This window comes from Lissotriton helveticus, chromosome 3_1 (assembly GCF_964261635.1).
Source record: "Lissotriton helveticus chromosome 3_1, aLisHel1.1, whole genome shotgun sequence".
NCBI classification, from domain to species: Eukaryota; Metazoa; Chordata; class Amphibia; order Caudata; family Salamandridae; genus Lissotriton; species Lissotriton helveticus.
Window position 1 is genome coordinate 1,081,370,088 of NC_136061.1, and position 14,233 is coordinate 1,081,384,320.

Below are 14,233 nucleotides of genomic sequence, written 5' to 3' on the forward strand. Positions count from 1 at the left end.
ATCTGCACAATGTGATTCGTAATGTTAGGAAACACAGGTGATTTAATTGAAAAATGTGGAATTTCTTTTGCTCATTTCACAATCAAATCACCTGTGTTTCCTTTGCTTAGATATCTCATTGTGCAGATGGAGTCTATCATATCAAAGACTACGCAGAAGGTGAGCACTGTATGGAACATGGCTATGTAACTCAAAGAATCAAAATCTAAATTTGCCAAGCACACATGGGGGCGTATTTACAAGGACCTTGCACCACGGGGAAATGTCTTAAATTAAAATGGGAAAAATAACATCAAAGGGACTCAAAGGCCTTGTAAATATGCCCCAAGCAACCTATGAAACTCTAGCTATATATATCAAGAAACCTAATTGATTTCAAAAAACGTTTTTAAACAAATCATGTAAAGCAATTATATACCTACATTCATGGGGAAGTGACTTAAAATGCTCTAAGACACATGAAAGCGTTTTTTCAAGGCCCTTGCACCATTTTTGCGTCACTTTTAACATGGCTATGTAACTCAAAGAATCAAAATCTAAATTTGCCAAGCACACATGGGGGCGTATTTACAAGGACCTTCCACCACGGGGAAATGTCTTAAATTAAAATGGGAAAAATAACATCAAAGGGACTCAAATGCCTTGTAAATATACCCCAAGCAACCTATGAAACTCTAGCAGTACATATCAAGAAACCTAATTGATTTCAAAAAACGTTTTTAAACACATCATGTAAATCAATTATATACCTACATTCAAGAAGAAGTGACTTAAAATGCCCTAAGACACATGAAAGCGTTTTTTTAAGGCCCTTGCACCATTTTTGCGTCACTTTTAACATGGCTATGTAACTCAAATAATCAAAATCTAAATTTGCCAAGCACACATGGGGGCGTATTTACAAGGACCTTGCACCACAAGAAAATGTCTTAAATTAAAATGGGAAAAATAACATCAGAGAGACTCAAAGGCCTTGTAAATATACCCCAAGCAACCTATGAAACTCTAGCAGTACATATCAAGAAACCTAATTGATTTCAAAAAACGTTTTTAAACACATCATGTAAATCAATTATATACCTACATTCAAGGGGAAGTGACTTAAAATGCCCTAAGACACATGAAAGCGTTTTTTAAGGCCCTTGCACCATTTTTGCGTCACTTTTAACATGGCTATGTAACTCAAAGAATCAAAATCTAAATTTGCCAAGCACACATGGGGGCGTATTTACAAGGACCTTCCACCACGGGGAAATGTCTTAAATTAAAATGGGAAAAATAACATCAAAGGGACTCAAATGCCTTTTAAATATACCCCAAGCAACCTATGAAACTCTAGCAGTACATATCAAGAAACCTAATTGATTTCAAAAAACGTTTTTAAACACATCATGTTAATCAATTATATACCTACATTCAAGGGGATGTGACTTAAAATGCCCTAAGACACATGAAAGCGTTCTTTTAAGGCCCTTGCACCATTTTTGCGTCACTTTTAACATGGCTATGTAACTCAAAGAATCAAAATCTAAATTTGCCAAGCACAGATGGGGGCGTATTTACAAGGACCTTGCACCACGGGGAAATGTCTTAAATTAAAATGGGAAAAATAACATCAGAGAGACTCAAAGGCCTTGTAAATATACCCCAAGCAACCTATGAAACTCTAGCAGTACATATCAAGAAACATAATTGATTTCAAAAAACGTTTTTAAACACATCATGTAAATCAATTATATACCTACATTCAAGAAGAAGTGACTTAAAATGCCCTAAGACACATGAAAGCGTTTTTTTAAGGCCCTTGCACCATTTTTGCGTCACTTTTAACATGGCTATGTAACTCAAAGAATCAAAATCTAAATTTGCCAAGCACACATGGGGGCGTATTTACAAGGACCTTGCACCACAAGGAAATGTCTTAAATTAAAATGGGAAAAATAACATCAGAGAGACTCAAAGGCCTTGTAAATATACCCCAAGCAACCTATGAAACTCTAGCAGCACATATCAAGAAACCTAATTGATTTCAAAAAACGTTTTTAAACACATCATGTAAATCAATTATAATACCTACATTCAAGGGGAAGTGACTTAAAATGCCCTAAGACACATGAAAGCGTTTTTTTAAGGCCCTTGCACCATTTTTGCGTCACTTTTAACATGGCTATGTAACTCAAAGAATCAAAATCTAAATTTGCCAAGCACACATGGGGGCGTATTTACAAGGACCTTGCACCACAAGGAAATGTCTTAAATTAAAATGGGAAAAATAACTTCAAAGGAACTCAAAGGCCTTGTAAATATGCCCCAAGCAACCTATGAAACTCTAGCAGTACATATCAAGAAACCTAATTGATTTCAAAAAACGTTTTTAAACACATCATGTAAAGTAATTATATACCTACATTCATGGGGAAGTGACTTAAAATGCCCTAAGACACAGGAAAGCAACCATTTTTGCGTCACTTTTAACATGCCTATGTAACATGGCTATGTAACTCAGAGAAACAAAATCTATTTGTAAAACACTTGACACAAAGCAACATTTTAAATACACAACTTTCTTCATAATTTTCTCCTTAAAGCATACTATTCTCCATTTAAATTAAATGAATCTTTTCTCACCTTAGCAAATACTTTTTGAGTTTCAAAACAGTCTCAGACACACACCAATTTGTGTTCAGCAGAGCAAAAGGTATGCACTCCAGAGCCTGCAACCATCAATGGCACAGAAATGCTGTAATTCATCACACATATCTCTCATGTCACCCAATCAAAACTCTTCCCTCACTTTTTTCAAATCAACACCCTTCCCCCCTCTGCCCTTTCTGCCTTTTTTCCATAGCAACCACCTCCTGAAAGACCTCTCATGTTTGCAAGTTCACACAACAATGTTTCAATTGAACTCTGAACTCTCAGTACACCTGCGTATCCAGTGCAATCTTTCATAAAATGATTTTTTCTTGACCATTCAAATTACATCTTTCAAAGAACTCATCCTTGCACCCTAAATTTCTGTTTTCAGCAATCAAAATCCACCAATCACTGCTACTGAATCATTAGCACAGAAACTCCACAGTTTTTTTCATTACATACTCCTACTATTTCAACTGCCATTTCATTCTCATACTTCATCTGACTGCAGCAGAACCTCCTCTCACCATGTTTTCTGTCTGGATTGTTGGACATAGTTACATCCACTGGGCTCAAAGGTTTGCTGATAACAGAAATTTACACAATCTCAATTTACAAAATGTGGAAATCAACTGGATTGGTCACAGAGGATTAAGATGTCACCAATTGATACCATTGGTGAAAACCTTTTTGCATTTGCCAAAACCTGACCTGTTAATTGTGCACTGTGGAGGAAATGACTTGGGCACTTTGACTGGGGTAGGTCTGGAAATGCTTTTAAAGGACACCTTTGAGCAATTGATGGCACTATTTCCTCAAACTGCCTTGGTATATTCAAATATATGCCAAAGACAGAATTGGAAGTGGTCCAACCAATTTTGTCCACAAATTGAGAAATCGAGGAAGCATGTAAATAAGTCTGTTTCAGCTTACATGAGAGACCATGGAATGGGCTCCATCTACAACAATAACTTGCGTTACTACATGCAAGATATCTACAGAGCAGATGGAGTTCACTTCTCAGATGAGGGGAACAGAATTTTCATCCTCAATTTAAGACTGTGCATTGGTACCTACTTGTAGGTACCTACATCAGCCACATGACCCAAAAGCTCTTTTCAGAGCTACCCTACATCTGATGACTCACAATTATTATTTTACTCTAACTTTTTTCACTAATTTTCACCAAAGTACGCTCCCCGGAGTGCTACCCGGTACGCGCACCGGACGCTAACCGCGCGAAAATTTGCAAAAAAATGTTTTTTTTTCGCACATATGGTCCTCCTCAGCTACCCTCAGAAAACCTAGGGGGTCAGGATACGTCTACCGTGCCCCCTTCTACCCATTCTGAACATTATTTGCCCTCCATCTTGTATCTCAATTCTACCAAAACACAAAATGGAGGACTCCCGTAACGCTGCCGGTTCGCGTACCGGGGCGCGCACCGGGAAGCGCTCGCTCAAAAAAGGTGGGAAAGTAATTCACAGAAAAACCACTGGAGACACTTTCACCAAATATAGATTAGCTCATACTACATACCAATCCCTACCATTTTCACAAATTTGATTGGAATTCCATTTAGCCATTTAGCCTGTAGACCTCTCTAAATACCCTGAGGTAAATTACTTCACAAAACACATCTGAAGTGTTGGAATTGACAACCAATTAAAATGTTACTTTCATTTTCTACTTTTTTACCTGACATTTGATTGGTTATGTACCTGAATATATATAAAGAAAGAGAGAGAAACACAGCCATTTTGACTATTACTTCCTTAACCACATTGCAAAATCATTTTCACTGACAACTTAAACTTGTTTTTAAAAGGTAAGATGTTATTTTATAAATTTGAAAACATTTTCAGATAGCTATATACTATCCCTCTGTAAGAGTTAGACATTGAGAAAGGCTTGTTTATTATAATTATGGATTGATTTAGGTTTCTGTGGTATAATTATGAATTTACTTAGGCTTTTTCACAGGCACTTTTTAATAGTACTACTTCACGCCTGAAAAGTACCTGTCTGAACTTAAACCCCAACAGTGCCGTATCTCTACTGATATATTTATTTTTTATGCAAATTTCAGCACAAAAATGGAAGGAGAACAGAACGTTTCCTTTGAAATTGTCCTAGAGATTAACAATGAGGAAATCATTGAACCCATTGACTTGGAATTCATGGATGAATCACGGGACCATGAACTTCTACAATGTGTAGAATCTGTGGATTTCTTACTTCATTATCAGGACGGTCAAATGTGGGAAGTTATGTTCAGTCAAAAAGAAGACATATCAGACAGTCAATTGTTAGACGTTCTATTAAATTTTGAAAAAGAATCAGAAAAATAAAATTATATTTAATAATCAAAAATTGTTTGAGTCTTTAATCATTTTTATATGTAATTCATAAACTAGTACCAAATTGATTATAATGTAAAGTCAGACTTATAGTATACTGTGCACAATCACAAAAATACATTTATATTTAATAATCATAAATACTGCTACTTAAATAAAAAAACTAAAAAAACAACAAAAAGAACAATCAATAAACATACAATATTTCAAAATATTATAGTCTATCATTCTTTTTTCCTTATAGTACGCTCCCCAGACCGCTTCCCGGTGCGCGTACCGGGTGCTCCCCACGCAAAAAAACAAAAAAAAAATTATATTTTTTTTGCCCCGCGGGGCCCTTTTAAAGCCTCCACATCAAACCTAGGGGGTCAGGGAGGATCTACTATGCCCCCTTACGGTCATTTCCCCCTTTGTTTTGGCCTCCTCTTGTCTCTCGAACCTACCGAGAGACAAGATGGCGGCCGCTCCGGACTGTTTAGAATGTTGACAGACACCGGAGAGCCAATCAGCTTCGCTTCGCGAAGTTCCGTTACGCGTCAGGTACGCGAACCGGGGCGCTGCCCGGAGCGCGCTTACAGATATATATATTTTTTTGAACGTTAATTTCTAAAAATCCACTGGAGCACATATATTGAGACCTAGCAAAGGCACATCGGGCTACCAGTCCCTACAATTTTGCCAAGTTTCGTGAAAATCCATTCAGCCGTTCGAGCTAAAAGTGAGTCCAACCGCCCTATGGAAAACTCAATGTTAAAAACACGTTTTGGGACCCCCCTTTTTTCTCGGCCCCCGCTTGACGAACCCCCCCCCAAACTTTCAGGGGACGCTCAGAAACAAAATGTGCCATTTTCCTGAAAATTTCAGCCAATTCCGTCCTCAAACGCCAAAGTTATTCGACATAGAATTTTCAAAAATCCCATAGAGAAAAAATCCTAACTATATATACCTACTGGCGACCGCCAGTAGGTAATATATATATATATATATATATATTCACCAAAGTTTGTCCAAAAGACGAAGACTCACTTAATAATAATTAAATATGCAATGTTTCACGGCGCACACCCACTGGAGGGTTACATTAATTATAAAGTCACCACAAGGTCCAGCATGCCTTGAGAACATTTGCTCACTGGAGAGGCAGAGAGTGAGGCACTTGATGTTGCCGGATTCATTCATGCCTGTGAACAAGGACTAAGGGCGTCTGAAACGCGTAATGCGAGGAATTTTGAAGTTGAAGGAAGCAGGTTTCCCTGAATAAAAACTCTGACGAGACCTTCTGCTTGTGAGTGCATCTTTGTCTTTTGGACAAACGTTGGTAAATATTTAACCGCTGTCCTGCCATGAGGATCGCACCGCCACTATCGTAATGTGGGACCCAAGGCTTAAACTGGTTTTAGCCTTGCATCAGCACAGCAGAACTTTGCTACTTTGAACCTGCCTGCTTCATTGTGATGCCCACTGGAGGGCTTATAAATAATAATTAAACTTGCAATGTTTCACGGCGCACACCCACTGGAGGGTTAAATTAATTATAAAGGCACAACAAGGTCCAGCATACCTTGAGAAATTTCACTCACTGGGGAGGCCCACCTGGGGGCAATTATCTATGTCAGCATGCAGCAGAGAGTGAGGTGCTTGGTGTTGCCGGATTCATTCATACCTGTGAACAAGGACTAAGGGTGTCTGAAACGCGTAAGGCAAGGAATTTTCACATTGAAGGAAGCCGGTTTCCCTGAATAAAAACTCTGATGAGACCTTCTGCTTGTGAGTGCGTCTTCATCTTTTGGACACATTTTGCTGAATATATATATATATATATATATATATATATATATATATATATATATATATATATTACCTACTGGCGGTCACCAGTATGTAGTTCTAGTTAGAACCTAGTTTCCATAGAAAAACCATTTTTTGATTTGCTAATAACTTTAGCGTCTTCTTTGACGAATCTTTCTAAAATTCTCCCCAAAAAAGTCTATCAAGGTCAGCTCCTATCCTGAATGTTTGGGGGTGATTCGTCAAGTGGGGGCTGAGAAAAAAGGGGGGTCCCAAAAAGTGTTTCCCCATGTTAATTTCCATAGGATATTTTGCGACGAGCTACAGCCCGAACTGCTGAACGGAATTACCCCAAATTTGGCAGAAAGGTAGAGCTTGGTTCAGAAAGTGACCCTTTTTTTTAAATGGTGTAAATCTGTTCAGTAGCTTTTGAGAAATTCAAAAAATAAGTCAAAAAATCATTTTACCGTAGGAAAATTTGTGCAAGGCTTCTGCCAAAACTACTGAATGGAATTACCCCAAATTTGGCACGAAAGTAGTGCGTGGGTCAGAAAGTGACCTTTTTTTAAATGGTGTAAATCCAGTCAGTAGTTGCTGAGAAATTAGAAAAATAAAAGTTTCTATATCTGGGCGGAGCCTAAGTCACGTGAGCGAGCATCACTGTGATTTGCTGCTAGTAGTCCAAAACAGGAAGTGTTGGCAGCCATCTTGTGGCTCGGTAGAAGTGAATCACCCAAAAACAGAGAAACAAAGGTATAAAACAAGGGAAGGGGACAGGGTTGAAATACCCTGACCCCCCGGGTCTGCTCAGGGGGTCCTAGAAGGACCGCCAGGGCCCAATAAAGTATTAAAAAAATCTGCATAATTCGCGCTGGGGTCATGAGTTCCCACAATTTTTTTTAATGAGGTCCTTTGGTGGGCTAGGTTACGGGGGCATTTCTTAAAAAATGATGGTGTGGACTTGCAGGGGTTGCGGGGGACCGCTGGGTTTACGCGCAGCCCCGGGGCTTCCCTCATGTTGGGAGGGGTTGCGTGACCCCCCTCCTGGAGCACACTATGTGCCCATAACTTTGTTGTTGTTTGGTGAATCTTTACGAAATTATTCAAACAGTTAGCTCCTATATAGAAAGTTTTGGGGTGAATGGTGTAGGGGGGACTGAGAAAAAAGAGGGTCCCAAAACGTGCTTTCTCCATGCAATTTTGATAGGAAAGTTTACAGAAGACTACAGGTGAAACTGCTGAACGGAATTACGCCAAATTTGGCAGGGAGAAATGTGATGGTCCATAAAGCATGCTTTTGTTTAAATGGTGTAAATTCGCTCAATAGTTTTTGAGAAATATCAAATTTATGATACCGATATTTGAGAATCGTGACATCTGATTGGCTAAGGGGTTACGAGCAGGAGATTGCGACTCTGGCTGTGAACTGTTGAAACCAGTAAGTGTTCGCAGTCATTTTGTGATTCGGTACGTCTGTTCACATCTCTTCCTCAACAAGCAATCGGGTCAGTAATACCAGTAGTTTTACCTCTGCGAGGCAACACTGGCATCTGTGTCTGTGTGAGATACCCCTTTTTACGCTGCCTCTCCTCATATCACCAGGTTGCGGCTATGCCTTTAGAAGCACTTTGTTCGGCTTGGAGCTCTGTGAGTTGGTCTATCGGTACGATCCCCTACAGTACACAAAGACTACCAAAACATCACTGCACTGTTGTAAACTCTAAACTACTACCCCAGCACAATCCCCTTTATTACCCAAATACGACTGCACTACCCTAAATCCTAAAAGACTAACCCCGGCACGACCACCTGCACTACACAAACACCACTGCGGTACCTTGAACCCTAAAACACTAACCCCACCAGGACCCCCTAAAGTACATAAACACGATTGTAGTATCTTAAATCTTAAAAGACTAGCCCCAGCACAACTCTTTACAGTACCCAAACACCACTGTACTACCCTAAACCCTAATTCACTACTCCCAGCACGACCCCCTACACTACATAAACACCACTGCGCTACTCTAAACCATAAAACAGTTTTTTCAGCATAAACCTCCAAACACTACACGAACACACTGCATTACTCTAAATCCTAAAACAGTACACACAGTACAACCAAGTACAGTACACAAACACCACTATACTACCCTAAAGCATAAAAAAGTACCAGTCCATGGGCTCGCAGGTCTGCGTCTGCGAGCCGTCTTGTCTCTAGCTGTACATGTGTGAGCCAGTCTGTTAGATCATGGGTGTGTCTCTGCTATCAGGGCCGTTGGCCCGTTGGTGTCCCTTTGCGAGTTAGACTCGAGCTCTCCCTCTGCGAGCCAGCATGCTGCTGTGCATTTGCGAGATAACGGCCCGCAGCTGTCTCTGTGCGAGCCAAGCTGAAGGGCCACAGCTCTCCCTCTGCGAGCTTGCCCGACGGCCCGCAGGTCTCCTTATGCTAGCTGGATCGCAGCTGTCACTCTGCAAACTGATATTGGGAATATAAGGCGGCTCTTAAAAGAGCCCTTGTGTTTATTATTTGGAGCTACATATAAGTGCTGATGCACAGCTTCAAGTTATTCAGAAAAATTTGATTTCCCTGATCTGTGAAGTGTACTCCATCACTTCTGTAGATATCAGCCTTATCAAAACATATGTTGTAGATCAACCCCATTATATGGTCTCTGAGGTATGCAGACACAGCTTTGTTGACATTCTTCCTAGATTTTTCAATCTGAGGACAAAATTGGTTTGACCATTTCCACTTCTGTCTTTGGCATATATTGGAATGTACAAAGACAGTTTGAGGCAAAAGCAACATCCAGTCGGTTCGCAGGTGTTCCTCTACGTGCCAGCTCGACAGCTCACTACTATTCCTCTGTGAGCTGGCCCACAGCTCTCCCTCTACGAGCCAAGCAGTCGGCTCGCAGATCTTCCTCTATGAGCTAGCCAGCCGGCCCACAGCTCTCCCTCTGCAAATGGCTTTTTGGCTCGCAGCTCTTGCTCTGTGAGCCGTCGGGCCCGCAGTTGTACCTCTGCAAGCCAACAGTGGAAATATACTGCAGCTCTCTCTGGGAGATACCCTCTTTACTCTCCCTCTCCCCACATGACGGTCGTGCAAATATCCCTTTACAAGTGGACGGCCCCCACCTCTCCCTATACTGGTCGGCCCGCAGCTGATCCTCTGTGAGCCGGCCCGGAGTTCTCACTCTATGAGGCAGGCAGTTGGCTCGCAGTTCTTCTTGTAGGAGCCAGCCCGCTGGCCCGCAACTGGTTCTCTGTGAGCTGGCCTGCAGCTCTCCTTCTATGAGCCAGTCAGTCGGCTTCCAGGGCTTTAACTACGAGCCAGCCCTCTGGTCTGGAAACTGTTCCTATGTGAACCAGCCCGCAGCTCTCTCTGTACGAGCCAGCGAGTTGGCTCGTAGTTTTTGCTGTATGAGCCAGCCTGCAACTTTTCCTCTGTGAGCTGGTCCGTTGCTCTCTCTGTACGAGCCACCTAGTTGACTTGCAGGTGATCTTCTAGGAGCCAGCCCGCTGGCTTGCAGCTCTCCCTCTGGGACCCACTGGTGGGCTCTCAACTCTTTCTCTGCGAGCCAGTCTGCGGTGGTAGCTCTGTAAAGCAATATTGGAAATATGGCGCAGCTGTCTCTCTACAAGATAATCGCTTTACGCTCACTCTCTCCACATCACTAACCCACACCTATCCCTTTGCAAGCCAATAGCTTTCACCTTTCCCTATAGTAGTTGGTTTGCAGCTGTTCCTGTGCTAACTGGTCCGCAGTTCTCCTTCTCGAGCCTACGGGTCACTGCTGATGCTCTATGAGCCAGTCCACCAGCCCTTAACTGTACCTCCGAGCTGGCCCACAGCTCTCCCTGTACGACCCAGTTAGTCGACTCGCAGGTCCTCTACGAACTAGCATGCCAGCAAACCATCGTTTGGCTCACAGCTGTTCACCTGCGAGCCTTTTGGTGCGTAAGTGTACTGGTGGATGCTAACACTGGAAATATACCGCACTTTTTTTTGCGAGATATTGCGTTCATGTTGTCTCTTTGGACATCACCGTCGCAGCTATCCTTTTGCAAGGGAACGGCCCATACTTTTCACTATAGTATTTGGAACGTAGCTGTTCCTGTGCACGCTATGCAGTTTAGCAATCCTATTGTCAGTGCCATGCACTTCTCCAATCATCCATTAAGCAGCATCTCCTTATTCTATCTCTACGTCAATATCTAAGCACCTATAAATTGAACATGAGCTCTGTTTACAGCACTGTAATTATTTTAGTTAATAACCATGTACTTGTAGAATGGCGCAGGTACTAACACCAGTATAGCTACAATAATCTGTGCAGTATGTAGACCTGTAAGGAGTACCGTTTATTGAAATACTGTTCTAAATACGTAGTTAGGTACCTATGTAGTGTAGGAATTCTCTTGTCAGTTCCATTCACTTCTCAAATCACCCATCCAGCACTTTGTACTTATCTTACCACTCTGACAATACATAAGCAGTTATAAATTGATCATGCACTTTGTTCGCAGCAGTGTAATCAATCCAGTTTGTAGTAATGTACTTGTGGAATGGCTTAGACAGTAACAGTAGTACAGCTGCGATATTCTGTGCACTATGCATGCAGACCTCTAACGAGCTACATACTATTGACACACTCTTGTAAATTCCCAGTTAGTAACCAAGCAGTCTAGAAATCCTCCTTTCTGTCCCATGCAGTTCTGCTATCACTCACTAACCACTATCTACTTATGCTATCCCTCTGCCAGTATCTAAGCACTTATAAATGCACTATGCACTCTGTTTGCAGCACTGTAATTACTTTAGTTAGTACTTATGTAGTTATGGAATGGCCTAGCCAGTATTAGAAGTACAGCCACACCATTCTGATCATTCAGATCATTTTTAAATGCTAATTACTAATTATAATGTTCATTAAATCTATCTTTTTTCTGTGTTTTTTAATTATCATCCCATTCTCAACCTAGTGCAAACTGCAAATCTCACCACTTTTCCATCCATAACTTCTGCCAAAAAAATCGCCATAAATGAGATCCACAGCTAACGCTAATGATATGCAGAGTAGGTGTTCCCGTTGAAAAAACCACAAAAACTCCACTTTCCCATATTTTCAACGACCAGCCAAATCACAATATTCTGTGCACTATCTATGCACACCTCTAACCAGCTACATACTATTGGTACACTGGTGTTAATACCCAGTTAGTATGCATGTAGTGTAGGAATCCTCCTGTCTGTCCCATGCAGTTTTCTAATCACCCATCCAGCACTATCTACTTATCCTATCACTCCACCAAAATCTAAGTACTTATAAATGTACTCAGGCAGTCTACTTGCAGTATTGTAATGTTTTAGTCACTAGCCTTGTATTCATGGAATGATAAAGGTTCTAATCATGCTGTTACAGAATCAGATGTGTACTACTAATGCTGTGCTGTAGTATCTTTCACACTACTCATAGACTACCACAATTACACAGGTAGTACTGTTCCATTGCAGAAATCATTGATGTAGTTTCTTTGTATGTATTTTTATAATTATATATGTGAATATGTTTATAATTTTACATTTGAATATTTATATATAATTATTTTGATTATACTAACCTGTTTTCAAAACTTTTCTTTTTTTACAGATAGAAATCATTATTAAGAAGGATATACAATGACGAGAAAACAGCAAAGAAAAAGAAAAGAAGGAAAGGATCCAGTACAACATGGTTTTTCAAAGAAAAAGTCTTCTGATAAGAAAAGTAAAGTATTTTTTAAAAACTTGCCCAGACTGTTTTCAATATTATATAGAAGAGACAGACAGAACAAGAACAGTAAAACAAAAGCAAAAGAAAAATGTTCAAAAAAGTGGTAAATTGGATTTTCAGAAAAAGAATTATGTTGGAATACGGAATAAACACTTTTCAGAAATTCAAAAATGAATATATAAAAGTAGAGTACTGTGGTATCCTCCCTCCGGGGGACTCCCTTTTATCCACACACCCCCTACCGATTTTCCATTGGTTCGCTCCACTGTTACAGTCATTAGAATGTTCTAAGGCGAACGCCCGGGCAGGTGAAGCACGGTGTGTGGTGGATTGACAGCTGTAGCTGGGAACTTCCTCTGTACTTCTTTAAATAAATCATCTTGGCTTCACATTCCTGAGTCTCCAGTTCCTGCTTTTCCACACTGGTGACAAGTGATGGGATCCGTCACATCAGAAGTACCAGTTAGAGGGGCCTCAACATGCTTACGAAACGTCCTGAACTGTGTCTGAAAGAAATCGTGAGTAATACAATGACAGTTTCCGAGCTCACCTAAAGGGGAGAGTTGACGGATAAGGATCAGCTCACACCCACTGCCCGATTTTACCAGACAAGACTTTTCAAAGGCTAAGTGAAAACTCATACCTACTGTGTGCATTTGGGACTGTCACCCCTCAGACTGTCCAGGGCACTTTCCGTATCCAAATCCAAGGGTCAATCGGTCACATCATTCTCCCCGGTGGATGTTTTTCATAATAGACATTTCGCCAGCTTTCTGAAAGGTGCAGTGACTTTTAGGTGGAGTTCAAGTGCAGCCTTGCACGAAGAAGTGCGTGTGCCATTAAGTGTCTTGTGGGTTCTGAGGTGGCAACATTGGAAGTTGAGGGCCTATTGGGAAACCTTATTTAGTGGTTAATTTCTGGCAGAGAGAAGAGAGTAACCTGCACTCCGTCTCGTTCATGCCATAACATTTTTGGGTGAAACTGGTGCGGCGAGTGGCATCTGCCGTTGGTGTGCTTGTCAACCCTATCAAGGAAGAGGAAGAGAAGGTCATCCCCACGTGGTCGCGCTGACTGGCACAGCTGGTGTTGGTTGTGGGGAGCGTTGCATCAATAGTCTCTCCATGCACCATTGTTTTCATGTAGAGTGTGTGGCGCGCCCGATGGTAAACAAGATCACAGTCTGTGAGGAGACTGGTTTTAACGGTTCACCGCACCACCGGTCACGCTGACTGGCATAGCTCCAAACATAGAAGAGATCTCTTTTTTCGTTTGGGTACAGTCTTTGTCCAGCGGAGGTGAAAATTGAGGCCTGTCACGCTGAAAGGCACAGCGCTTCCTCTCACCATTTGGCTTGACACTCTCTTCATGACGGGCATCCTATGCTTGTTGAAGCAAAGAAAAGCGTACAAGACGTACATATTTAATTTGACGAGAGAGCTCTGAGAGGAACTGTTCTCTGGACGAAATCTTCTCTCAAGCCCATACTGCCACCTAGTGGATTGTACTGTATAGTCAAAATGTTGTTCCAATATGCTGAATGTTATCATTGTGCCTGGCCAAACTGTAGTTTAATGTGATATTCTCCCACACTGGGCATCCCCCTCAGCTTCCTACACAGTATAGTTAGGTACAAAAGATGTGAAAGCTTTGAAGTACAGGAAAATTGGC

General features: G+C 41.2%; 1 long non-coding RNA gene across 1 annotated transcript in view; it reads left to right on the top strand.

The window, feature by feature from the left end:
• The window catches only part of LOC144824869 (uncharacterized), a 225,442-nt gene extending 211,436 nt beyond the window's left edge, over window positions 1-14,006 (top strand). The window contains exon 3 of the long non-coding RNA XR_013609156.1: window positions 12,443-14,006. This is a non-coding gene — a long non-coding RNA (uncharacterized LOC144824869). The remainder of the gene's footprint in view (window positions 1-12,442) is intronic.
• The last annotated feature ends 227 nt before the right edge of the window (window positions 14,007-14,233 follow it).